This window comes from Vulpes lagopus, chromosome 5 (genome assembly GCF_018345385.1).
Source record: "Vulpes lagopus strain Blue_001 chromosome 5, ASM1834538v1, whole genome shotgun sequence".
In the NCBI taxonomy this organism is placed as follows: domain Eukaryota; kingdom Metazoa; phylum Chordata; class Mammalia; order Carnivora; family Canidae; genus Vulpes; species Vulpes lagopus.
Genome location: NC_054828.1, coordinates 20,863,988 through 20,890,073, shown reverse-complemented (window position 1 = coordinate 20,890,073; position 26,086 = coordinate 20,863,988). Strand labels below are relative to the sequence as shown.

General features: G+C 41.7%; 1 long non-coding RNA gene across 1 annotated transcript; it reads left to right on the top strand.

The window, feature by feature from the left end:
• Nucleotides 1-11,571: 11,571 nt before the first annotated feature.
• On the top strand, nt 11,572-25,388 carry LOC121492063. Its single transcript, XR_005988106.1, has 3 exons — nt 11,572-11,705; nt 23,444-23,501; nt 25,351-25,388. It is a non-coding gene; the product is annotated as an uncharacterized LOC121492063 (long non-coding RNA).
• Nucleotides 25,389-26,086: the final 698 nt, after the last annotated feature.

The window sequence follows — 26,086 nt, the reverse complement described above, 5'->3', positions numbered from 1 at the left end:
GGGCCTCATGACAAACCGAGAGCTGTTCCTCGGAAGGAAAGTAATTACTAGTGCTGGGGACTCAGAGCTTCTCACTCTCCACTGGGACTTGCCTCAGGCTTCAGACAGCTGCCCAATCTGCTGCAGATACTTTGCCCTCATATTGGCTCTGCCAGTTTGCAGATGTTGATTGACCTAGTTGCTTGCATCGAACACTTGTCTTTTCCTCTGGGAACTTCTCAAAAATGGAAGTAATTTGGGAGAAGAGTAAATGAGTCAGTGCGGAACACTCAAAAATTATGGAATATGTTGCTTTCAAAGTTCAGATGTGCCTGCTTTGTGGCAGTAGGGAGGCTAGGTTAGGCTAAGTTTGGCAGCTCTTGCCCTTCACATGGGAGACGTATCCTGGCACGCTCCAAAACACGAGACTCTAGTGCTTGACTGGGGCAGCACTGTGTATGTTTGTGGGATTTGTCTCTCACCCTGTGGCACAGCTGTTCCCTCAGGTCACTGAGAGCATCTGCTGCTTCACATTGGCAGGTGCAAAATGTGGTTTCATTACCATAACAGGTTCAATGGGTCCAGGAGCCAATATGCCAATATGGGAATCATTCCAGGTATGAGGATAACTAATCCAAGGATACATATTCTCCCAGGGAACTCCCAGGGAACTAGGAGAATAATCATATGAGGGGCTAGGGAGCCCATTTCAAAGGCTGCCAAGGAAACTCAGATATACCCTCCACTGATTCATCACCCCCATAATGCCCCGCTCTGACCCACGGATGATAGTGGTGCTTCAGGTTCCTGGGAGCATTTTTTTTTCACTTTATTGAGACATATTTTACACATCATATAATTCATCCATTTCAAGTGTACTATTCAATGATTTTTAGTAAATTTACCAAGTTGTGCAACTGCCACCATAAATTAGTTTTAGAACATTTCCATCATTCCTGTAAGGAGGTCTCTCTGGCACACAGGTACATCGCTTACTAGAGCGATGAAAATAACAGATCGTCTTTGAAGATATTTCAAAATAATCGCATAATATTCCATCTTATTGATGAACAACCATTCCTTACTTACCCACACTTAACGTTTAGATTGTTAACATTTTGTGATAATATACACAATGATATAATGAACATCGCGACCTGCATATATATGTGTGCATTTCTTAATATACACCTAGGATGAGTTTCTAAAAGTGGAATTGGTGGGTATTAATGTTTTTAAGAAAGAGCATCCCCAAATTATAAAAACTATAGAAGTCTGAATGAAGGATAAACACAGTGGAATGGCTTTTTCTAACTCTGTGGTTGGCAAAAATGTCAGAACAATTAATTCTGGAGACAGCCGACACCTACTGTGATAAAGAGGGGGCAGTCTATCCCATAAGCCCTAAAGTATACCACAGGCAGTTCTAGAAGCTTCCCTCTGTGCTGGTTCCTCTGCTGCCAGGAAATCAATTCCTCAGAAACTGCCTGTTAAAATTTAACACCTGACTGTTCCTAAAATGTTAAAGCAAAAAGCCACACAAATGATCTAAGGTCTGGGCCAGAATGGGCAGCTACGATATGTTTTCCTTAATTTTTGTGTGTATCTAGTATTCTATTTTTATTTTATTTTATTTTTTTAATAATAAATTTATATTGTATTGGTGTTCAATTTGCCAACATACAGAGTAACACCCAATGCTCATCCAGTCAAGTATTCTATTTTTAGAAGGCAAGGCTGTAGGGACTCTAACCAGAGTTACTCTGAGCACAATCTGGACACACCTGGGCCAGCAGAGGCATTCTGAGGTGATGGTGACATTCATCACTCATTGGAGCCCTCACATTAGTAAAGCTGAGAAAACACATTTAAGTTTCTCACTGTAAGTCAAGGAAACACCAAGCCTGAAATTCAGACCCTGCAATTCTCCAATTGCGTCCTAACTACTAATTTGTAATCCTTACTTCACAACATTTTCCCATCACCACCCTCAGGTAGATAGCTTTGATAAACTTTCAAGGTAAAAAGAACCTAACCCACAGCAAAGAAATTCTAAATGACATTTATTATTTCGAGGTACTTTTCTTATGTTTTGCTATATTCCAGAAAACCCAGAACAAGACAATAAATGGTTTTGCACTCCTGGCAATAAATCACAGTGTTGAATGATTTCATTCAATTTTCACTGCTTGAGTATAAGTGCCTTGGTTTACCTTTTCCTGAAATAAGAAGGGAAAGAACAATCCTTGCTTTTCCAGGTTTTCGAAGGAGTCCATGGGGTTTGTGGGTCAAAATAGGTCTTACTCAGTCTACTTCTGATTTCCTAGCACCACACCTGGTACTACCATGTTTTGTAAGCTGACCTCCTTGGGCTTCACTGAGTTTCTGGGTTCTAAGGTTCCACTGGCCTTCTATTGCTTGTTAATAAAGGATGAAGACAAACAAGTAAATTAGAGGCTAGAATAAACCCTATGATACCAGAAGACATTAGTCAACTTATACAGCTCTTATTGTATATGCTGAGAGATTAAAAAATAAATAACATGCTAAACTAATTTTTAATTTTAAATTATTATTAAAAAGAAAAATGTGTATATACTTGGATTAGTATGCATGCATATGTTTCCTAGCCTTGACTGCTAAAAGGGCCTAGAACAATGATACCCCAAAAGTAACAGGCACACCTAATGCCCAGATCTTGGTTTCTAAATGTCATTCTCTAATCAAATAAGCCAGGATCCTTTGGAGAAGTGGTTGATTCTAAGGCTAGAACAGGGACAATATAAGGGACTGGAGTTCAGTGCCAGAAAGTAAGGAATTGTTAAAAAGAAAGAAAGAGAAAGAAAGAAAGAAGAAAGAAAGAAAGAAAGAAAGAAAGAAAGAAAGAAAGAAAGAAAGAAAGAAAGAAATAGGGAAGAAGAAGAAAATATGTTAGGAGGACAGAGGAGCTGATCTCCTAGTGGGCAAAACTGGAAAAATTTGACAACAAAATAAAAATGATATCATTGGATTATTATCCAATGAATAAAATAAATATCCATGAATCCACATTACAGAAGTTCCTGAATTGAGAAGAAGTGACAACTTTTCATTACAGAACAATTCCAGTTAATACATGTCATAGGAATGAGGGAAATCAGTAATTATCATTAGAACATCACAGTAATAACTGCTGAAGGGAAGAACCACTGATGGATGCTAGAAGCCGTGGTTTTCGAAAGGTTTACACTACTTAGAATTCCTATGGTTACAAAATCCTACATCTTGCAAGTTTACAAGAAGGACAGGGTGACACAAGGGCAAGAAGGATAACCGAGCATCCAGATGACATGGATCCGGGGACTCAAATGCTATTGTGAATATCTTGTCTCTGCTTTTCTCTTGTTCATTCTACAGATTGGCTACCAATCTGTGTAGAAATATGAACTCATGCATATTTATGTAATATATATGCTTTCTTGATATGTATCTTTTATAATAGAAAATAAATGATTTATTGATATTTCATTGTGCAAAAACAATGGCACCTATGTTTCCAGACTTTATGACCACCTTAAATGGTCATAGGTGGTCATAGACTGGGTAAATATGACTTACTTGGATCACATGATTGAGACAGAGAGTGAGTTAAGAGCCAATAGGGGAAAAATCTAATGTTTCCTACTCTTATATTACAGACCAGTTGCTCCAGATAGACTGACTTTTGTCTCAGGTCCTTTTTCATGATTCCTAGGGGAAAATGCCAGTTGGCCAGCTTGGCTCAGATGTTTGCTGCCACCTAGACTGGTCAACTTTGGCCACGAGGTCACTGCAGCTCCTATAACCCTGTAAATGCCTCCGTGTATGTGAAGAGCTGGCTTGACAATCTAGTAGCTGTCTACCAGTACTGAGGACAATCTCTCACCTGGGATCAGCCATGGGGCAGGTACTGTTCTAAGAACTGTACACGTCTATGTCACTCACGGTCAGGATGATGACTCTATGCAATCTCATTTTGGATTCACGCTTAACTGCTAGCTCTATTGTCCATATTTTAAAGAACTGTCTTTTTTCTGATTATAACATTATAGATGTTTAGTCTGAATAAACTGAAAAATATAGACAACATGAAGAATAAAATAAAATACCTGTAGCATTGCCATGCAGAGAAAAGTACTGTTAGCATATTATTTTCTTACAGAGTTTTCTATGTGTGTGTATTTATTCACAGTTGAATCCATATTATATATTTACCTTGTCCCTTGTTTGTTTTGTTTTTTTTTTTAGATTTGCACTATAAGAACTTTCCTATGTCATTAATCTTTAGAAATTTCTTTTCCCAAATCCTACTGTATAATGTTCAATTTTACAAGTTATTGAGTAGATATTTTGTTTCCTACATTTTTCTGTAAACAATTCCATCATAAATATGTTTGCATAAGTATTTGCATATGTCTCCAGTTCCTTCATAAGTAAATAAATTTATGTTGTGAATTTCTATCAAATTTTTATTTTAGGAAATTTATTCCATGGATTTCTGTGTCAAAGGAAGATCTGTAACTTTAAGGGCTTTGAAATTTGTTGCCTGCCCTTTTTGAACTTGGACAGAGCAACTTCTTGCAAGATACATCCATGAAGGCAAGAGAAACAAAAGCAAAAATGAATTATTGGGACTTCTTCAAGATCAAAAGCCTCTGCACAGCAAAAGAAACAGTCAACAAAACTAAAAGACAACCTACAGAATTGGAGAGGTTATTTGCAAATGACTATCAGATAAAGGGCTAGTTTTCAAGATCTATAAAGAACTTATTAAACTCAACAGCAAAGAAACAAACAATCCAATCATGAAATGGGCAAAAGACATGAACAGAGATTTCACAGAGGAAGACACAGACACGGCCAACAAGCACATGAGAAAATGCTCCGCATCACTGGCCATCAGGGAAATACAAATCAAAACCACAATGAGGCACCACCTCACACCAGTGAGAATGGGGAAAATTAACAAGGCAGGAAACCACAAATGTTGGAGAGGATGTGGAGAAAGGGGAACCCTCCTGCACTGTTGGTGGGAATGTGAACTGCTGCAGCCACTCTGTAAAACTGTGTGGAGGTTCCTCAAAGAGTTAAAAATAGACCTGCCCTACGACCCAGCAATTGCACTGTGGGGGATTTACCTCAAAGATATAGACGCAGTGAAACACCGGGACACCTGCACCCCGATGTTTCTAGCAGCAATGGCCACAATAGCCAAATTGTGGAAGGAGCCTCTGTGTCCATCGAAAGATGAATGGATAAAGGAGATGTGGTCTATGTATACAATGGAATATTACTCAACTATTAGAAATGACAAATACCCACCATTTGCTTCCATGTGGATGGAACTGGAGGGTATTATGCTGAGTGAAGTAAGTCAGTCGGAGGACAAGCATTATATGGTCTCATTCATTTGGGGAATATAAAAAATAGTGAAAGGGAATAAAGGGGAAAGGAGAGAAAATGAGTGAAAATATCAGTGGGGAGACAGAACATGAGAGACTCCTAACTCTGGGAAACGAGCAAGGGGTAGTGGAAGGGGAGGTGGGCAGGAGGTTAGGGTGACTGGGCACTGAAGGGGGCACTTGGTGGGATGAGCACTGGGTGTTATGCTATATGCTGGCAAATTGAACTCCAATAAAAAATTGAAAAAAAGAAATTTGTTGCCTGATTGCTTTCCTGAAAAAGTTGTCAACCCATGTTCACACTACACTGAAAGTTTGAGGGGAGACCGTGAGCTTGTGGGAGATCCAACTTTCTAAACAGAGGATAGATAGTCTCAGGGGAATTAGAATCTTGGAGAAAAGTGAAGTTTTATGATCTGAGAAAAGTGCATGTCTTGACATTTTACATGAAAGCCATGGCTGATGGGAAGAAGAACAGGGAAGGCAGGAATCAGTTACTATTTCTGCGGAAGTGAAAAGTGGATTAGTCGCGGTAGAGCTCCTTCAGGAGAAATAGATTTGGGTAGCAGAGAAGATGTTCAGACATAGAAGGAGTGTTTCTTACTTGAAGTTAATCAGATAAAGACTTGATCTTAGAAGAAAAGATAACAGGTTATATTTCACATACACACACAGGCACACACATGCACTCACGGACACACACATGTGCACACACATGCAGACATGCACACATCCTAGCTAGAACTAAGAAAACCAATACCAAAGTGATCAATATTAAGAAAGCAAAGGAGAGTCAAGATCCATTAGTGGCACTAATGAGAAAAGTGAGTTGTCAGGTAAGGGATATGCTTTTGTTAGATCCACATGGAAAGAAAAGGATTGGTTAACTTCCACAGGCCAGAACAGGTCTTGAAAGGGAGACGTAAAGAGAACAAGTTGTGCTTGAAGCAAGGAGACAAAGGTGATGCTAAGGCCCCTTGCAAGAGCAGGCAGCTGCCTCCAGAGTGTACATTGCTCACAAAAAGGGGTGTGGGGAGAAAGACACAGGGAAGTTCCCTTAGGAGAGGAGGCCATGAGAGGCTGGTTCGGGGGTGACATCAGAGCACAGAACTTAGAGGTTTTCACTTAAGTGTAGGTAGAAAACATAGGGAGAAAGAACATAATATCAGACATGAAAGGGCAAATGACAATAGCATGAAAAGAATGTAAGGGATAATTGAGGAAATTAAAGACGCTGAGTTGCTCTAACTTGGTGGCTTAACGACACAAATCCACGATCTTACATTTCTGGAGTCAGGAGTCCAAAATGGGTCTCACTGGGCTGAAATCAAGGTGTCAGCAGGCCCATGCTCCTTTGGAAGCTCTGGGGGAGGAAACTTTCCCTTCCTTTTTCAGCTTCAGAAGCAGCCATGCTTGGCTTTAGCTCTGTATCACTTCAACCTCTGCTTCTGTCCTCAAATCTCCTCTGACTCTGACTTTCACTCTCCTGCCTCCCTCTTATAAGAACCCTTATGATTATATTGGACTCACTCAGATAATCCAGAATAATCTCCCCATCTCATGTCCCTTAAATTAACCACATCTGCAAAATCCCTTTTGTCATGTAAAGTGAGGTAGTCACAGGATCCAGGGGTGAGGATATGGACATCTTTGGGGCACCAGCAAACATATCCGAGGTTCTTATACTCAAGCAGTTGGAAATGATCTTACAGGTTATCCAGGCCACCTTTCAAACCATGGAGCCTCCTCTTTGTCTATAGGCAGAAAAGATGAGGGCCCCAGAAATGGGGTCTTAGTTTAAAATTTTTTTAAATTTTTAAAAAAATAGATAAATGAAAATAACAAGAAAAAGTATGGGAAGTTAGAATTTACCTGAGATGAACAGGAAGCAAAGAAAGTTACTTTCTTTCCCCCATAAAATGTAACTGGAGCCATTTAGAATAAAAATCCAGTGCCTTGTGGAGGGTTTTGTAACAAAGCACTGAGCCAGAAGACCATCCTGGACTGTGAATGTGAATGTGTGTTCTCTGACTGGTTGCCACAATGTGTGAGAGAATTTTCAATGTCATTTTGGAGAAAGAGAAGTGATTATAGTTCTTTGATTCATTTTGACAAGTCTATATTATCTTGGGCTAACAAAGAATCAAGCGTGTGGATATTAAATATAGAACCACGAGCTCTGGAACATAAGACCTGCCCGCGGAGAAGATATGCAGGATCCTGTTGGATGTGTGGACCTGGGGACTTCGAAGCCCGAAGGTTAGCAGGAATTGTCCCCAAAGAGCCTGGGCAAGAATGGAGGCAAGAAGCACAAACTCGTTGAAGGGAGAAGACTCCACAAGAGCACCACAAGGTGGCTGCTGGGGGAGCAACAGCTTGCATACAGGTTGCTTCCACCCGCAACAACCATCATAATAGGACTGTGGTTAAAGCATGATGGGACAGACACAGATCTGGGTTTTTAAGGTAAAATAAACATAATCACATGATTATAAAATAGACCTATGGGCTAAGATTTGGAGAAAATCATGTAATGCAAAGAACCTAAGAAAATAGGAAAAAATGGAGGACAAGTGAATTTTTTCCCATTTTTGTTATTGAAAAAAAGTGAGAATAAATGAATTGGCCCTTACACAAAGGAAAATAATAATTGAATTGATATCATGGATTCAGGATCTGTCCTTACAGTATACTTAATGTAATTCAAAGACCACATCTGTCAATGAGGGAAACCTAGAGTCCACCAAAAAAAGGGAGGAGAGGCAGATGAAATAAATATGGGAAACTTTTTAAATAACTGAAAGAATTTTAAAAATAGAAATAAAATGTCCCTTTATTTTGGAATGATTCCTTTCTTATTATCTGTGCAAAGTAATAAATATTCTCTTTTAGAAAAAAAACATATTTTTGAAATTGTGTTTACTTTTATTGGTGAAATTCAAAAGAGTAATCCCCCTCAAAAGATGAATTTTTACTAAATCTTTAGTGTCAAAATGGCATGTATATCTTTTAGCTGAACCAGGAAATACGTAAGTGCCAAACGTAACACTCAACTGCTCACTAATGAGAAAAAAGGCTGGATGACTGCCATTTTAATTGAAGAAAATGAAACCTTATTTTGCACTAAATCCTGAAAGGCCTTAACTCTGGCACCAATAATATCAGACCCAAGGGTTGGTTTCCTGGTGGTATAAAATGTCTGTAGAGAAGACAGATTTTACTTATGAATTCAGAGTGCTCGCTTCGTTGGAAGTAAAACCTTAGGATGTAGGAAAATCACTGGTACAAGAGTTTGCAACTCTGCAACTCAGTTCCAAATTGAGCCCTTTGTTGGATTAGAAGTGAAGCATTTTGACCTTCATACTCGTGAGCATCCTTGTCAAGGACTCAGTCCAGTATGTTGTATAAACCCGGACTTCCTGTGCACTCTTCCTCTTGTTTGCACTTGTTGATGTGGTGGCAGTTACCACAGTGAAAGGACATATCTGTCAGTACAGGTGTGAGAAATAGGGAGGGAGGTTAATGCCTTTGTGTGCATGCATGCAACATTATCAGATAATGGGCGAGGAGTATGGATGGCCAAATGCCCACTTCATTGGGATGTTCTGGAAAGTCCAAGGATGTGTCACATGGCCTCTACGAACCACCTTAGATGTAATTCTTGACTTCGCCGAACTTTCAAATAGGAAAAATAATGATATTGTGGTGGTCACATCTATCTCTTTGCAAAGGGAGAAGGTTCTAGTAAACTGGTTATGGTTTGTGTAATAATGGCATCCCCCCCTCTTTTTTTAACCTCAGGTGATTTATTTCTTTTGCTATGGTTACTGAATTCTGCGGTTCATGCCTGGGGCCCCACTCCCAACCAGGATGGCATCATGGAGGAGCTTGAGCTCTGGGATCAAAGCAGTGCAATCACTCAGGCTTGCCACTGGCCAGCCCATAACCTTGTCGAGGGCATTGAACAACTCTGAGCTCACTTCCTTATCTGGAAACTGAGGAGGCAATAGCTTACCCTTGGCGCTGATGTGAGAGTCACATGAGCATATGGCAGATAAGAGGGAACCAAGAAAGGCAGCTTCCCTTTCTAAGCAAGGTTCCCTTTGGTTTGGGCAGATAGAGCTTATGCTAAGATTCCTGTGTTGCTTGGAAGGTGCCCACACTCCTAGGCAGAGGATTGAAGCTTGACATGATTTCTTTATTCCATCCTAGCCCTCAGTGCTTCCATCATTTTATATTATATTATATTATATTATATTATATTATATTATATTATATTATATTATATTATATTATATTATATTATATTATATTATATTATTATATTATTTTTCTCTTTTTGTCACCTCCCGCTGGCATAACCTGCCCAAATTTTTAAAAACTCCGAATGCCACAGCAGCACATATAACTACCCCACAAGACAGCTTGACCTGAAGTCCCATAGGAATTCAAATTAATTTGTTCAAAACTGAACTCTAAACCTGAACACCAGCAAGAACATTTCACAATACATATTTTTTAAGTTTTTTTGTAAATTAGTGAAACTTTCCCAGGAAGACGCTCTGGTCTCACACCTTCCCCCAGTGTTACTCCGGTCTTCTGGTTTTCAGTTTTTGAGACTATCCTGAGCCTTTCTTAGAAAATCATTTTCTTAATATCATATTAACACGCGAGACTGAACATATCTCACTTGTTATCAGAGTCACGTTCCATGTAAAGGCTTTCCTGTCTAAAATGCCCCCTTTGTTATGAGAGTTACCCCCTTTTTTGTGTGGAGGTAGAGTCCTTGGTTGAGGGCAGCACTGTGACCCCTATGTGATTTTTCAAACCAGTTTCCTGAAAATCAAGAGTTTCCTTGTCTTCACATGCAATTAATATCAAGGTTAAAGTTCACCAACTGGTATTTGAAGCATTGCTCATTCTCCCAGCAATTCACAGTTTGAAGAGTGTTTATCAGCTTTGACATTGACATTATGATGCTGCTGCCATCATCTGGGGACCCAGTGGGTCTTCTAATCACAAGGCAGTAAACACATACATCACCCCAAATGATCCTCAGAACTCTTTGAGGAAAACTTCTAAAAAGTCAGCAGGAGAACTTGTCTGAGCTGTTAATTATATATCGAGGGACTTGGGTTAAAAGTTTGATTGCAAAGAATTGTAAAATATTTTGCTCACCAACATTTGCTCTACCCTGACTTACGTTGTTGAACACAATTATAAATGAATTAGACATGACAGCTTTAACCTTCTGTTAACTTGACAGTTGTAAAAGACCAGATGCAATAAATTGGCAATAGAATAGACATACATAGACTTTAATTTTAAAACTGAATTTGCTACTCTATTTTGCTTGGCTATGGCCAAACCTGAAGAATTCTATCCCTTTGTGAAGCTGTAGATGGTTTTTCTCTGGAGAGTGCCAGAAAACTCTCTCCTTCACTGCCTAGAAGAACTTTCATAAACTAGAACTGGCATGAAATCTCCCCCTTGTGAACTTTAGTTCTCGTACAGACTGATGGGCAACTGAGCCCTGATACACACCAGATCCCCACTGTAGATCAATAATCCTCAAATCCAGTGTAAACAAATCTGAGGTGTCCCTATTCATGCCATATTTTCCTTAACTGTGTTTGGTTCCTTAGCCTCATAGTTCTTCACATATACTGATCTGGACATTCATTTGGAAAGAGGATAAGAAGCTTTTGAATATGGAGACCAAGGTCAAGAAACTATAGTTACATTTTCTCAATTTATTTCCTCAAATTGATGGAACATGTAACTCTTTTTATTTTCTTTCGTCCCGTGTAGAATTCACATAGGATAGTAAGAGCTAATATTTATTGAGAACTTTCCAAGCACCAGGAACCATTCCAGGTGTTCTGTATCTGTTCACTCAGAAACCCCTAACAGCCCTATGAGTTAGGTGCACAGAAATACAAAAGGTATTGGACACCTTAAAAAACAGATTTCTTGGAAACCAGCTCGCATATGAAAATTGTCAAAAGCTGCTGGATATGGATCTTACACTATAGGTCACCTCCTGCCCAGCTTTCAGACAAGGAACAAAGAAGGCATGGCTGCCATTTCAATCATTAACCAGGATGTATCACAAAAGTTCACAAGGAATCAGAGCAGACAGTCTCAGACTTTAATAGCCATGCAACTCACCTAGTGATACTGTTAAAATGCAGACAACGAAAATCTCTGCGTCTGAGAGGGGGTCTGGGAAGGTGTAGGTAAAGCTGGCACCGCTTCTCTTCCGAGCACACATTAACCACCATGGAACCAGACCCTGGGCTTGAGGTGAGCCCTGCCCCACAAGGGGTGACCGCTGACCATTTGCAGGATCACAGGACTAACTGACTAGCCTTGAGGACAGGCTTGGACGGCACGAGGTAGAGGCCGGACAGGTGCCGGGATGCAAAATTGAAGTAGGTCCTCACTCCAGCTGCCCACCTACATTTGCACGGTGCTGTGGGTGAGTGCCTCCTTCAGCCCTCCCCTGTCACCTTGCTTAAACGTCTTCCCTCTAACCCCTGGCTCTGATTTACTTGTCACATCAGCCACAACCAAATGAGAGATCTTATCTTGTACCAAGCTTTACCAATAATTTCTGGGCTACAGACAACCCAGTGCCACAGATGAAGCAGAGATAGAGAGAGAGATCTGGAACATCCCATGTAGCTCCCAGGGGCTTTCTTCCCTTATCAGACCCACACTGTCTGGCAGAGAATAATAGATGGGCTCCGAGTGAAGTTCTGTGGGGATCCACAGAGCAGAGAGGGTTCCGATGCCAAAACATCCCGTGCTATGCCCCAGAGAGTTAAGCTTATGTGACATTCTCTCCAGGAAGCCTTGCTTCATAGATTCTGGGTTTATTTACTGAGAGTTATTCATTAGGACATCCTGCTAATGGCATTCACTAAATAAAGTCCCCTCCTCCCAGGAGACACCATTAGTGCCCTCACCCATTTGTTTAGCTGACAAGGAGTTTAGGCCAGGGTATCTCTTAGTACAAGGAGTGAATGGATCCCAGGCCAGCTGCTTCAACTCTTACCTCCCTCCTAGTTGCTGAGGAACATTTTTTGGAAACGTTCGATTATTTTTGGCTCACTCTGTAATACTAGGATCGGCAGTTTACAGAAAGTTGGCGTAACTCACATAACTCATAAGAGTGGAAGAGCCAGGATTGGTTGCAGTCCAACAGCAGAACTCCTGTGTTTAACCACACAGTGGGCTTCACAGTTGGCACGACCGTGGAGCCCTCCTTCCTTGTCCGCGAGGCTGGCCTGCATGGAAGGCGACACTGGGCTTCCCGACCCTCTGCCCCCTGTGGATTTGGGCTATTGGGCATCAGCCGTAGGAGGTGGAATAGGAGACAGAGGAGGCTGGGGCATTTACTCTTCCTGCTCCCTTGTCCGGTGTCACCTCTGGCTGGACCGTGCCCCTGGACCATGCCAAAGCTTCTCTCCAGTGGCCCCCACTGTGAATCACCCTCCCTTTCCTTGCTCCTTCAGTCCCAGAGGTGCCCCTGGGTGCTGTTCTATCCTTTGCAATCCTCCACACTGTGCCACATCTTTACAAATAATCATTCCATTAAACTTTCTTCTATGACACAATTTGAGTGTGATGCCTGTTTCCGGCTGGGACTGGATTGGCTCAAAGTCGGGATACCCGCGGACCTCGAGTGCTCATTTGTGTTTGTTTTTAATGTACTTCCTGCAAACCAGATCAAATGGCTCAGTGTGAGGCTAAAGCAATGCCATCTTGTCTCAAAGTCCCCTAAGTGGTATGCTAAACTTCGAGGCATTAAAAATTCTCTCCGTGTTATTGTTGTTGTTGTTGTTGTTGTTGTTGTTTAGGAAGGTCATCCACACCCTGTGTAGCACATGGACCTCATTGCCTGGGATGTCATAAACAGTGACATGCAGGATATTTCGAGCCCTTCCTCCCCCTTAGTGCTCCTGGAACATAGATTAAAACTGTCTCCTTCAATTAGTGGAGAAACCCGCGCCTCCAGAAAGAGCGACTTTCTCAAGGTCACTACCAGCTGATGACCAGGGCAGCAGTCAAGCTCTGATTCCCCACATTCCCCATCATTTTCTGAGACTTTTGCAGCAACCGTGGAGTGTGTCCACTCTGTGCCTGCTATGATTAGTGTCTGAGATGAGCTATATGGAAAAAAGACAGCAATAACTGCACTTTGACTTCCGTCACTGTTTATTGAGGAGCTGAAACAGATAGAAGGAGACCTAACTCTGCACTTACAGTATGTGCCAATGTTGAAAGTCTGTGGGAGCACTGAGCAGCCTGTTGAAACATTTTGGGCAGTCCCCTGCTGTAGCTTCTCTACTCCCACCATAATTTTAGAATTTCCATAAACTTAAAATTTCCATTTAAAATGCCTAAGTGCCAATTTTATTACTTGTAAATTGCTCTGGATACTGATTGGATCCTAACCTGCATCCACTTGATTTTGCTAAAAGCTGTTTACTCCTTGGGATGGCTTGGGGTTTGTTTCTATTTTTGCAGAGGAGATACAGGACAGAAGTCCCACCGGCTGATCCTTAGGAGATTCGTGCTCCAGGCACCCCAACACACCCATATGCTTTGGTGGCTGCTGCATGTGAATTGCCACCACTTAGTGGCACACTCTCCTCTCAGGTCTTCCCAATTGCAGCCTACTTTCTGTCCTGGACTGTTGGTAGATGTTGTTGGAGGTTTGAGAGCAAGCTGAGTCCTATTGAGCAGTTTTCACTCTAAATTAAGGCACTCAGGTCCCAGGCTATGATGGCGATTGATATTGTCTGTGTTTACCATCCAGAGATTTTAAGACACTTAACTAAGTGTTATGAGATTTTTAGCAGCCATTGTAAATGAAGTGCTGCAGCCTACCTTCTAATCTCTGCCCAGGGAGAAGGGCTGGCACGAAGCATGTTAATCTATGGACGTCCAGCTTCTCTTGGCTTAGGGATTATGATCTCTCCTCCTTGGCGAGACAGCTCAGAAGAGTTGTAAACAAGAAACATATTTGCCTGATTTAAACATTTTTTGTCATTTAATTCTAAAAAGGTGGAAACACAAGGCAAGGTTGAAAGAATTTTAGAGGTAACACCCATGTTATGGGCTCACTGTGTCTCCGTAAAATTCATCTGAAGAACTTGTAACCCTCAGTAACCACAGAATGGGACTGTATTTGGAGACAGGGTCTTTAAAGAGGTGGTTAAGTTAAAACGAGGTCATGAGCATGGGCACTAATCCAGGCTGCCTGCTGTCCCTATAAGAAGAGGAAGTTTGGGGGATCCCTGGGTGGCTCAGCAGTTTAGCACCTGCCTTTGGCCCAGGGCGTGATCCTGGAGTCCCGGGATCGAGTTCCGCATTGGGCTCCTGGCGTGGAGCCTGCTTCTCCCTCTGCCTGTGTCTCTGCCTCTCTCTGTCTCTCTGCCTCTATCATAAATAAATACATAAATCTTAAAAAAAAAAAAAAAGAAGAGGAAGTTTGGACACAGGCAGGTGCATAGGGAAGACACAGGAGAAGATGGCCATCGATAAGCCAAGGAGAGAGGTGTGCAATTGATCCTTCTCCCTCAGTCCTCAGAAGCAGTGAACCCTGCTGGCACCTTATCTTGGACTTCTAGTCTCCAGAACTGTGAGAGAACAAATGTTCTTTTAAAGGCACTGAGTTTGTGGTTGGGGATTGCAGCCCTAGCTGCAATTTATACGAGCTATATGCTCATCTCCTAGGTTCTCTGACCATGTTCCTATTCTGCTTGATTATGCACCTTCTGAGATGTCCATTCCTCTATCACCATCAATCCAACTTGATTTAAATGTTATCTCTTATTTGTTTGTAATCCCATGGCCTAAAAGGATACAAAGGAATGGTTCCCACTTGTGGAGCAATCAGCCCTTAGATAATTGAGGGGTGTCTATGGTGGCATGATCAAAAGTATACATGGGCTTTTGTAGTTGTATTCAGAAAAATCCCATGCTTCAAATGTATTTGGCTTCTTGTATATAAAACAAGTCTTGTAGAACTATCAGCACATTTGGGTAGTGGTGACTTCTGTCTGCACCCACCCTGAGCTCATGTGATTTCCTTAGGAGGAGAGACGCACAAGAACCTCCACTGGGCGTGTGGCTGGTGGGGGAGGTGGGAAGCAGGGTGGGCAGACAGGATGCTTCTGTGCATGCACAGAGCAGCACTGGGCAGAGCTGCCCTGGTCCCGGGACTGAGAGGCTGACAGTCCCTCATTGGGAGATTGGTCCCCCATGGTCAGGGACAATGAAAATGTCCCCGTGCCTATGGAGAGGGCAGCCTTGCCTCAAGCCCCAGAGACAGAACTAGAAGAGAGAACCCTGACCTGAAAATCATCCCTGGTCACCATCTCCATCCTGAGGGATTCAGGATCTGAACTTCTGGTCACTGAAATCATTTAAGATGGAGCCTCTGATGGGACGTTAGACAAGTGGCAATGCTGTAGTGTGTTACTGATAAACCCTTCTTTCCAAACGTGGATAGGTGGGCTCACCCTGGACCCTGAGCTTAGGATGACCAAATTAGTTTTAGAGTCTCCTCTGGCTCAGAAGAGGATCTTTCTCAAAGTGCTAAGCTGAACTGCTGGCTACAGGCCCTGTTCTCCTCCAGGAAAGATACCTAGTGGGAGAGATTACTTTCATTTCTGTCTTTTGAGGGAGACTCAGTTTGACAGCCTTGTGATCTTTTTTCTTAATCAATCTGCACTTGACATTTAATACGAGCTCGATGTTGATAGCAATGATAATCACTCATTTCTGCTGCATCGGTAATTGCATGCCTGAGGAAGAAACAGTGAATATATGAATAAAGATGATTACATTTCTTTTCCTTCTTGGATAGTAGATGGGTCTCAATTCTAATGATGTGCCTCATGGATCTCTCCTGAAACATTCCTGTGGTACCCATACCTCCATCATATATATGGGACTTTCACACCTGTCCAGTGTTGCTCTACCTGTAGCTTGACTCAGCACTTGGTTGCAAGTCCCACAGTCAGAGGGAGTCTAGCACTTTGTAGCTCCTGCCCGCCCTCCCCACACCTCTCCCTATGCTCTGCTCACAGTGGGTCCTCAATACATGCATTTTGAATGAAGAGCTGAATGGAAGCATTTCTGCCTCCCTTTTGTGTGAACCAAAGCCTGATGCTTCCTTTACCCACCAAAAGTCCATCTTTCAGATGGTACAGGCTCTTGGGTGTCCATAAGGGACAGACACAGAGTCTGCTGGAGAGACGGCTGCAGGAAGCTGAGGGTCCCCTCTCTGACCCACGACCTTTGCTCTTGATCTCTTGCTGCTCTTCTCCTCCATCACTCTGCCCGTCTCCATTGTGTCCATCCTTCAATGCTCACCATTCACACCTACGGTTCTGCTCTAATACCCAAGCCATGGCCTTCCATGGGGCAATGGACAACCAGCCAGTCTCTGATAATATAGATAATAGATATGATATAAATATACATTCATACATATTTTTGATCTTCAGCATTCTTATTTTTAATATTTGGGATTTAAGTGTAGAACGGTATGATTGCTGGTGAGGTAACGAAGATGTCCTGTAACTTCAACGGCTTAGGGTGCACATCAGATCACATTCCTGTCACTCATCAAATTTAACCCTAGGAGCCCCTACCCTGCCAAACACAATAGAGCTTTTCCCTCCCTGATCCCCTGTGTTAAATGAAACCCAGAGGTCAGCTCTGCTGTTGAGTGTCTTCTAGAGAAAAGTGGAAAACACACCAAAGCAATCTCTTAAACATCCATGCATGTGAAGCATGGAGGACCTGACTGAGTGTAGGTGGTGTGAGTGATGAGACCCGAGACTCTGTACTCTGACACCCCCGCACGGGGGACGGCCACGTGCTGTCTGCAGAGTGGCATGCCCACAAGCTCCTGTCCTGGCAGGCTGGTGTCCCTGTCCCCAGGACCGGCTTCCTGGCACTCCAGGGCCTTCCCTGTCCATGGGTGGGTTTGTCCTGGTGGCTGAGTCCTGTGCTGCTGCCACTGGCCTGTCAGTGATTCCTCAAGGCTTTGCTAAAGGAAGTCTCTGGCCTGCAGTGCTGCACCCACTCACTGACCCCGGGGATGTCATCACCTCCGCAGCTTTATAGCTTGTGGTCTCTTCAGTACACGCATGCACATGCATACAACGCACATGCACACGCTTCCATCAAAGGAAGCTCATACTAGTAGTGTCTCCAACATTATCAAGTGCTGTGGGCAGAAGGAGTCTTTCTTCTTTACAATCTAGGCCTTGACATTGAGCCAAGGAACATTCCAGGAGAACTTTCCTTCTCCTGTGCTATAGGGAAATTTGGGAGTTCCTGGTGTCCTTGTAGGTCGGATTTCTTACATCAAGTCTTCTCAGCCCATCAGAGGCATGATGATAATATTGAACCTTAAATGTTGCCCCCCATCCCTCTGGGAGGCTTCTATGCATACTGTGTACCCCTCCCAGGACGCTGTGAACTGAGCTATGAAGGGAATTCTTCCTAAAACCAAAAGGAAGCCTTGTTACTTTTTTTCCCTGGACAATAGCTGCCAACTTATTCTATAAGTACATGTCACAGGAAACACGTGCACTTTCTCTCTCTCTCTCTCTCTCTGTCTAAAAGCCAGAGGCAGAATTCTTCTAGATTTGTACTCTATAATTTGGTGGCCGCTGTCATGTGCTAACAAGCACTTTAAATGTGGTTACTTAGAATCGAGATGAGCTGTAACAGTAAAATATATTCTGGTTTAAAAACCTACTAAGGAGGTAAAAAGAATTTTTAAAATATTTTTTATATTGTTTACAGGTGGAAATTTCCAATACTTCAGGTTAAATAAAATATATTATGAAAGTTTATTCCCCTGTTTCTCTATTTTTGGATTTAAGCCCAACTTACTGAGATATACTTGACATATGAAAAGCTGTACATACTTAACGTATACAACTTGATGAATTTGTAGATAAGTATATACCCATGAAACCACTGCCACAATCCATGCCACATAAACATACCCTTCACTGCCACAAGTTTCCTCTCATCTTATTTATTTATTGAATGGTAATAACACTTAACATATAAAACTACCTTCTTAGCAATTTTTTAAAGTAGATTCCACACCCTACATGGAGCCCAACGTGGGGTTTGAACTCACAACCCTGAGATCAAGACCTGAGCTGAGATCAAAAGTCAGATGCTTAACAGTCTGAGCCACCCATGCACCCCAGCAAATTTTTGAGTAGACGGTAGTCATCCTTTATTTGGGAAGCATGCATTCCAAGACCTCCAGTGGGTGCCTGAAACCATGGATAATACCAAACCTCATATGTACTCTGTTTTTTCCTAGATGTATATAACTATGATAAAGTTTAATTTTTAAATTAAGCACAGTAAGAGATTCACAACAATAGTGAGAAAATAGAACAATCATAACAATATACTGTAATAAAAGATACGGTCTCTCTCACACAAAATACCTTACTGTGCTGTGCTCACCCTTCTTCTTGTGGTGATGGGTGATGATAAGATGCCCGCACGATGAGATGCAATGAGGTGAATGACGTAGGTGTGGTGATGGAGCATTAGGCTACTAGTGACCTTCTGACAATTCACCAGAAACAGGACCATCTGCTTCTGGACCCAGCTGATCACAAGCAATGTGGAAAGTCAGCGGATAAGGGGGAAGTACTGTAAATACAGGCCCTGTGCTGAGCAGTGGACCCTAGGACTTGCTCATCTCTGCTAACTGGGACTTGGCAGTCTTTGACAGTACCTCCCCATTTCCCCTTCCCTCAGTCCCTGGGTACTGCCCTCTTACCCTGCTTCTGCTCAAATTCCATTCCTCATATAAGTGGGATTATATGGCATTGGTTCTTCTGGGTCTGCTTGTGTCACGTGGCACCATGGGCCCCAGGTTCAGCCATGCTGTTCCCAACAGCAGAGTTTCTCTTTAGGTTTTTAATGTGGCAAATGGCATATTGAAAATTACAGATGTGGCTCACGTTCTCTTTCCATTGGACAGAGCTACTCTGGGGAAAGAACAGTTTTTTGTTAGGCAAATTATTTTGATGACCCTTGGCAGTGAGACAATAGGTGTCAGGGTTAGGTCTGAAGAAGGAGAGGTGAGTGAGCTGCGGGGCTGGAGGCAGCAGAGGGTCTGGCAGCAAGAGCAGGAATTCTGAATATTCCAATGGTGCTTTTTGCAAGTTAGCAGTGCCAACCTTCTCTGTCCCTCCTGATTTTCAGTAAAGTTTCTGCTCAGGGGGCTTCCAAGGAGAGTCAAGGGCGAGGGGCTAGTTCCAGCTCTCTGCGACATGAAGGTACAAAGCCACAGGTTATGAAGTAGAGATGGGAATTCATCAGAAGCACATAGTCCAAGTCAGATCACTAAGGACCATGTGAGCCTCCAGAAAAGTCCAGAATCCCTGGAGACACAAGTGGACTCAGGGAAGTTGTGGGATGGGCTTGTGGGTCTTGCAGCAGTGCAGTCTTACCAAGGGGGATCAGTTGAGACGCCATTCCCTGGACAGTGGACACAACATGATTACTGACTCTTTATTATGAAAATTTGCAAATATTTGGCAAAGTTGAAATAATTCTATAAATGAACACCTCTATACCTACTATCTAGATTCTACCATTAACATTTTATTGTACTTAAAAAATTATGTAACCGTTTGACTATTTAATCCTCCATATATTCATCAATCCATCTTATCTTTGATGTATTTCAAAGTAAATTTCTCATATCAGTATACTTCCCTCTAAATGCTTTAGTATGCATATTGAAGCAGATCAGGATATGTTACCCCATAATATGCCACTTTAGAATAAGGATTATTTTGAGCTGAAGGCAATTGAGAATCAACAAATGTATGAAGAGTTCTCTTCTCTCCCTTTTTTTTGCCTAAAAGCAGGGCATAAATTTCCCTTTCCCAGGGTGACCCTGTCTCTTGTACCAGCAATAAAGGAGATGAAGAGTCAGCATTGAGATAAGTCTGCATAAACAGATCTTATCAAAATATCCCTTAACTTTCATTAGTTTCCCCAAAATATTTCCTATTTTCTTATATCTATCATCCCTCATATCTAAACTCTCTTTCCTTTTTAAAAAGGCATGTAAGTCCCTGAGTCTAACTGCTTCTTTGAGTTTCACTTATTTCCTCGTGTGTGAAATGTTAATAAAATGTGTATCCCCACCCCATTAATCTATATTTTGTCAGTTTAGTTTGCTGGCCCCAGTCCCAGAACATAAGAGGGTAGAGGAAAAGTTTTTCCTCTCTCACAGATATCATGAACTGGAATCCAATATAAGGTGAAATTTACATAGAATGAATGCATAGTTTTGACAAAAATATGCACTTCTATAACACAAATCCCTATCAACATTGCAAATTGCTTCCCCCAGAATGTCCCTCATGCCCTTTCCCTGTCAATCGTCACCCTTACCCCCTAGAAGCAACTATTTTTCAGGTTTGTTTCTGAAGGTAGATTAGTTTTATCTTTTCCAGAACTCCATGTAAATGGAATCATACAGTGCATACTATTTTGATAAGACTACTTTTACCTAGCAAAAAATTTTGAGATTCATCCAAGTTGTTGCAAAACACAGTATTCTAAGGCAGCTTCTATCACTAAAACAAGCCCAAACAGTTTTATTTCTACCATACTAAGCATGCAGTATGGAATCTGACATAAAGATCAGGATACCACCATAGTCCTTCATACTCAACAGTGTGTTACTGACATTAACAATGGTACTTACACCCCCAGATATGCCACTCTGTCATAATACTTACTTTAAACTCAAGGAAATTAAGAAAAAAACAGTTATGAGGATGGCCTTCTGACTTCCTCCTTTCTACCTAAAAGCAGGGCATACATTTTTCCTGAGAAAGTTGCCTTCCCACACCAGGTAGAGGAGAATATCTTAATCACTGGGGACGAGGAGTTGACATGGAGGTGAATCTGTACCAAAAAACCTACTAAAATAACTACCTGAGCCTGGATGGCTCAGCAGTTGAGCGTCTGCCTTTGGCTCAGGTCCTGATCCCAGGATCTGGGATTGAGTCCCACATCAGGCTCCTTGTGGGGAGCCTGCTTCTCCCTTTCTTTCTTTCTTTCTTTCTTTCTTTCTTTCTTTCTTTCTTTCTTCTTTCTTTCTTTCTTTCTTCTTTCTCTCTCTCTCTCTCTCTTTCTTTCTTTTTCTTTCTTCTTTCTTTCTTTCTCTCTCTCTCTCTCTTTCTTTCTTTCTTCTTTCTTTCTTTCTCTCTCTCTTTCTTTCTTTCTTTCTTTCTTCCTTCCTTCCTTTCTTTCTTTCTTTCTTTCTTTCTTTCTTTCTTTCTTTTTTTCTTCCTTCCTTCCTTCCTTCCTTCTTCTTTCTTTCTTTCTTTCTTTCTTTCTTTCTTTCTTCTTTCTTTCTTTCTTTTTCTTTCTTCTCTCTCTGTGTCTCTCATGAATAAATAAATAAAATCTTTTAAAAAAATAACTGTACCTTTCCTTAAGTTTCCCTGTACATTTCCTAGTCACCTTCCCACAACTTGCCCTCCCTACCTCAAACCCCTATTCACCTTGTTCTGGGATGTCTGCACAGTTATCATTCTTTGTGACAAGGGCATATGAACTCTCAAGCCTACCTGCTTCTTTGGGTTTTCATTCCTTATATATGGAGGCCTCCATGTTTATCACAAACATCACATCAAATGTGGTCTGTATGCTTTTCTCCTGTTAGTCTTTTGTCACTGTGATTCTGAGGCCAGCCACAGAACCCGAAAGAAGAGGGGGAAAGTCTTTTGCCCTCTACAGTTCCAAGAAATATCTGTGACCAACACAATCTCACTTCAGAAGGTATATAAAGTACAAGAATACCCAAATATCATGTATTCCTTTTGAGAACATTTTATAAATTCCTCAGTCATAAACAGATTGTAATGCTTCTTTAACGTATGTATTTATTTTTATCAGATACTTATATCATTTCAGAAGTTTGCTATCCTCTATGCTGAGTAGAACTGTATCGAAAGCTGCCCATTCATCTAATATTCTAAAACAAAATGTACCTTGCCCAAATCTTCTGAAGCTATATGAATGGTGCAGATCCATTAACAACTTCCATCTTTCAGAATGGATTCATTTCAGCCTTCTATTACCTTGGTTGCCCCATTTGATTGCCCCTGTATAGATTTGCTGGAGTTTTATTATGGCCTTAGCCAGCCAACATGGCAATCAATTAATGGATATTTATCATGGGCTTCTTATGATTTACATGCTATGGACATGGTGAATAAGACAAATATGGTCCCTGCCTATGTAAATCTTGATTGATTCTTTTTTTTAAAAAAAAAGATTTATTTATTTATTCATTCAGAGAGAGTGAGAGAGAGGCAGAGACACAGGCAGAGGGAGAAGCAGGCCCCATGCAGGAAGCCTGATGTGGGACTCAATCCCGGGTGTCCAGGATCATACCCCAGGCTGCAGGCAACACTAAACCACTGTGCCACTGGGGCTGCCCTGATTGATTCATTTTTAAGTGGGCAAGGTGGTATGAAAGAACAGTTAAGATGCTATGAAAATGTAAAGCAAGGGCCCTAACTTAGTCTTTCTGAGAAGAAGCATCCTGCAGCGATGACGATGATCAAAGTTAGGTAGTCAATGCAAGCATCCATCAGGCTTCTGGAAGCAGTCTCCCACAGCTGCAGAACTGAGGAGCAAGCACTTGGCTCACACTTGACCACATGGCATGAAGCAGTCTGCTGAGTTTTTGGCTGCCACAATTCTTTGCCACTACTAATTTGGTGGTCAGTGATTTCCAATTCTCAATATTGCTCCTGGAACATACTAGGCGTGAATTTATCAAATGACTTTGAATGCTCTGATAGTTGCAAAAATAAAAAAATGCTATTTTCCATATCCACAAGGCTCTAATCTGAATGTGAATAAATATGGATGAGCAATAACATGCATATATTGAAAATATGCCTTCTTAGAAATCTATTACCTTTTTTTCCTCATTCTAGAAGTTTCTTCAAAGACCATGGAATGCAGTAGATTTTAAGGATATGCATTTTACAAAAGGTATCAAAGTCTTTACTAAACTTTAATCCCTTACTTGAAGAAAGAATGTTGTCAAAAAAAAAAAAAATCTTGTGAATTGGCTCCTGGAAAGTTTGGAAACGATCTCCTTTCTTTTTCTTCTGTGTCCTTACATAAAGTAGCCAAGTATTATTCCTATAAACTATAAGTTCTAACAGAAAGCAAATCACATGTACTTATTAACCTTCCTAAATTCTCAACATGGCTCGCTAATCCCTTAAAAACAGTTCCCTCTTGGTCTAAAGGTAATGGCAGCAATAAAAACGCACATTACAGCATCATTTAGAATTGTTTGTTTTGTCTTGAGTCTCTCCTGAAGTTCCTCTACTGAAATAGGTGATAATGATAGCATTCAAAAACACACAGCATGGAGGCAGGGGACAAAAGAATCCTAGGCAAGACACAGATGATATTCAATTGGGATTTAAAATTAGATGGGGGAACCAATGAGCCAGAAAACTGACAAGGGGAGAGAGGCTGCTTGGCAATCTGCAGCAGCAGCAGGAGTGAGCATCCACAGAGTAGGGGTCTCAGCTGGGGGAATGTCTGTGTCAGAGTAAATGAGTGACAGACCAAGACAGGATGGAATGGCCTCCTTTCTGGAAGTGGGTGATGTTCCTGTGTGGCCCTGTCTCGTTTTGAGGGGAATGGTCCCACTCCTTTAAGGAAGGAACACTGTAGGCAGAGTTAATAAATGTCACAGTGGAGCTCTGCAGAATTTAAGTACAAACCGTGGTGTGATTTTCTTGGCTGATCTACCATGTATAGAAGTCCTGGAAAGAAACTACCAACTGGTTGTAGCACCAGGTTACTAAAACTACATGAAATGCATGCTGCCTGCTGAATTATGAGGGAGTTCCAGCATTCTGTATTCCATAAACAAACAGATTGAACGCTTATCTTTTGTCAGGTTTGGGACTTTTTTTTTTTTTTTGTCCAAGTTGTTAAACAGAAGGGAGGCAAGAAAGGAAGACCAGGTAAAGGCTCCTAAGTATTCCTCAGAAGAGAGGATGATGTTCAGGATCTTACAACACGAGAATAGGAGCATTTGCTCATGGATTGGATATGGAGTGTGAGAGAAAGTAGAGTTAGGGAAGATTCTGTTGTTCTTATGCTGGGCAGCAGCAGAAGGGAGATTGAATTTATCAAGGTTGGAAATCTATAGGAGGTAATGAGGGAAAGCTAGAGAGCTCACTTTGAACATATTAACCCTGAGAACTCCATTAGATGTCTATGTAGAGATGTCAAGAAAGCTTTTGTATATACAAGTCTAGAACAAGGGCTGAACGGTTACTTTGGGGGTTATTGGTGTCTAGGTAGTATTTCAAGCTATGAGACTGGATATGTTGCCCAAAAAAGTTATTCAGCTTAGTATTTGAAATGCCTGTTAAGTTGGTCCAATTAAAATGAAAAGACATATTAACTTAGAATATCATTACCCAGGGAATAATAAAGATAGAACTTAAACTGAGCTCCTAAGAGAGGTGGACAGATCATAGAAGACTGGAGCTGGGAAATATCTAACCCCAAGGCATACAGCAATTGTCTCATTTATGCCTGTACCTCAAAGTGTTGCAGAGGACCCAGAACATAGTCAATGCCCATCAATATCTGATGAGGAAATGGATGAATGGATGGATGGATGTGTGAAGCTTGCGGGAGAGGCAATCAGGCTTCCCAGAAACCAGGCTGGGATGCCTGGGTCTTCCTCACACTTCTTTACTGGCTTTTTTCTTAGCTATTTCTGACCATTTCTTAGGATGTAAATTCCTTGTTTTTCTTATTCATGGTGTGAAAGTTAACCCTACTATTTCCTTTTCTTTCATAATAGGAATCCACACATGAGTGCTCAGGAGTCACCAGGCAGAGAAAAAGAAGGGTGAGTGAGCCACAGAACCCTTAGAACAGCTCCAGGGAAGCAGCACTATAGGGTCTTATTTCTAGAGTCACCTTTTATTCTGCAGCCAGTAGTTCTCGGTGAGGAATACCAACGAGCTGAGGCACGCTGCAAATTTGTGAGATCCAGATAACCTCTAGGGAAAAAAGCAAAAAGGCATTCTTATTAACTTCAGCATTGGGATAATTTGAATTTCCTTCTAAGATGTCTTGTCTCTTTTTTGGTTAATTACTGTGGCAAACCTTATTTTCTCTTTAAATTAAGCCTTGGAACTCCCTTAATTCAACTGGGCTGGTACTGAAGTGCAGTCTTCATGGGAATGAACTGGGAGTCTTTCATCTGAGAAAAAGTACACCTTCTTGGCGTCTGTAGCTTTGCCACTGATCTCAGAGAAGATGGTGTAGTGTCGGCCAGCCACACCTGTGGAGGGGCAGCCCCCCACCCTTTCCTGTCCTGCTTCCAATAAAAAGGATGCTTCCGTGTGCAGTCACTACTCACCTCTGTTCCTCCTGAAAACCATAATCTTCCCTGTGAATGTGAAGCAAGCACTGTCCAGGACACTTTTTGCTTTGTGTTGGTCGGGGATAGCTCTTGCTTGCTGAGCATGCACTGTGTGCCGAGCACCTTCCCAGCACCCTACCCAGAGGTGGTCATTGAATACAACCACCCA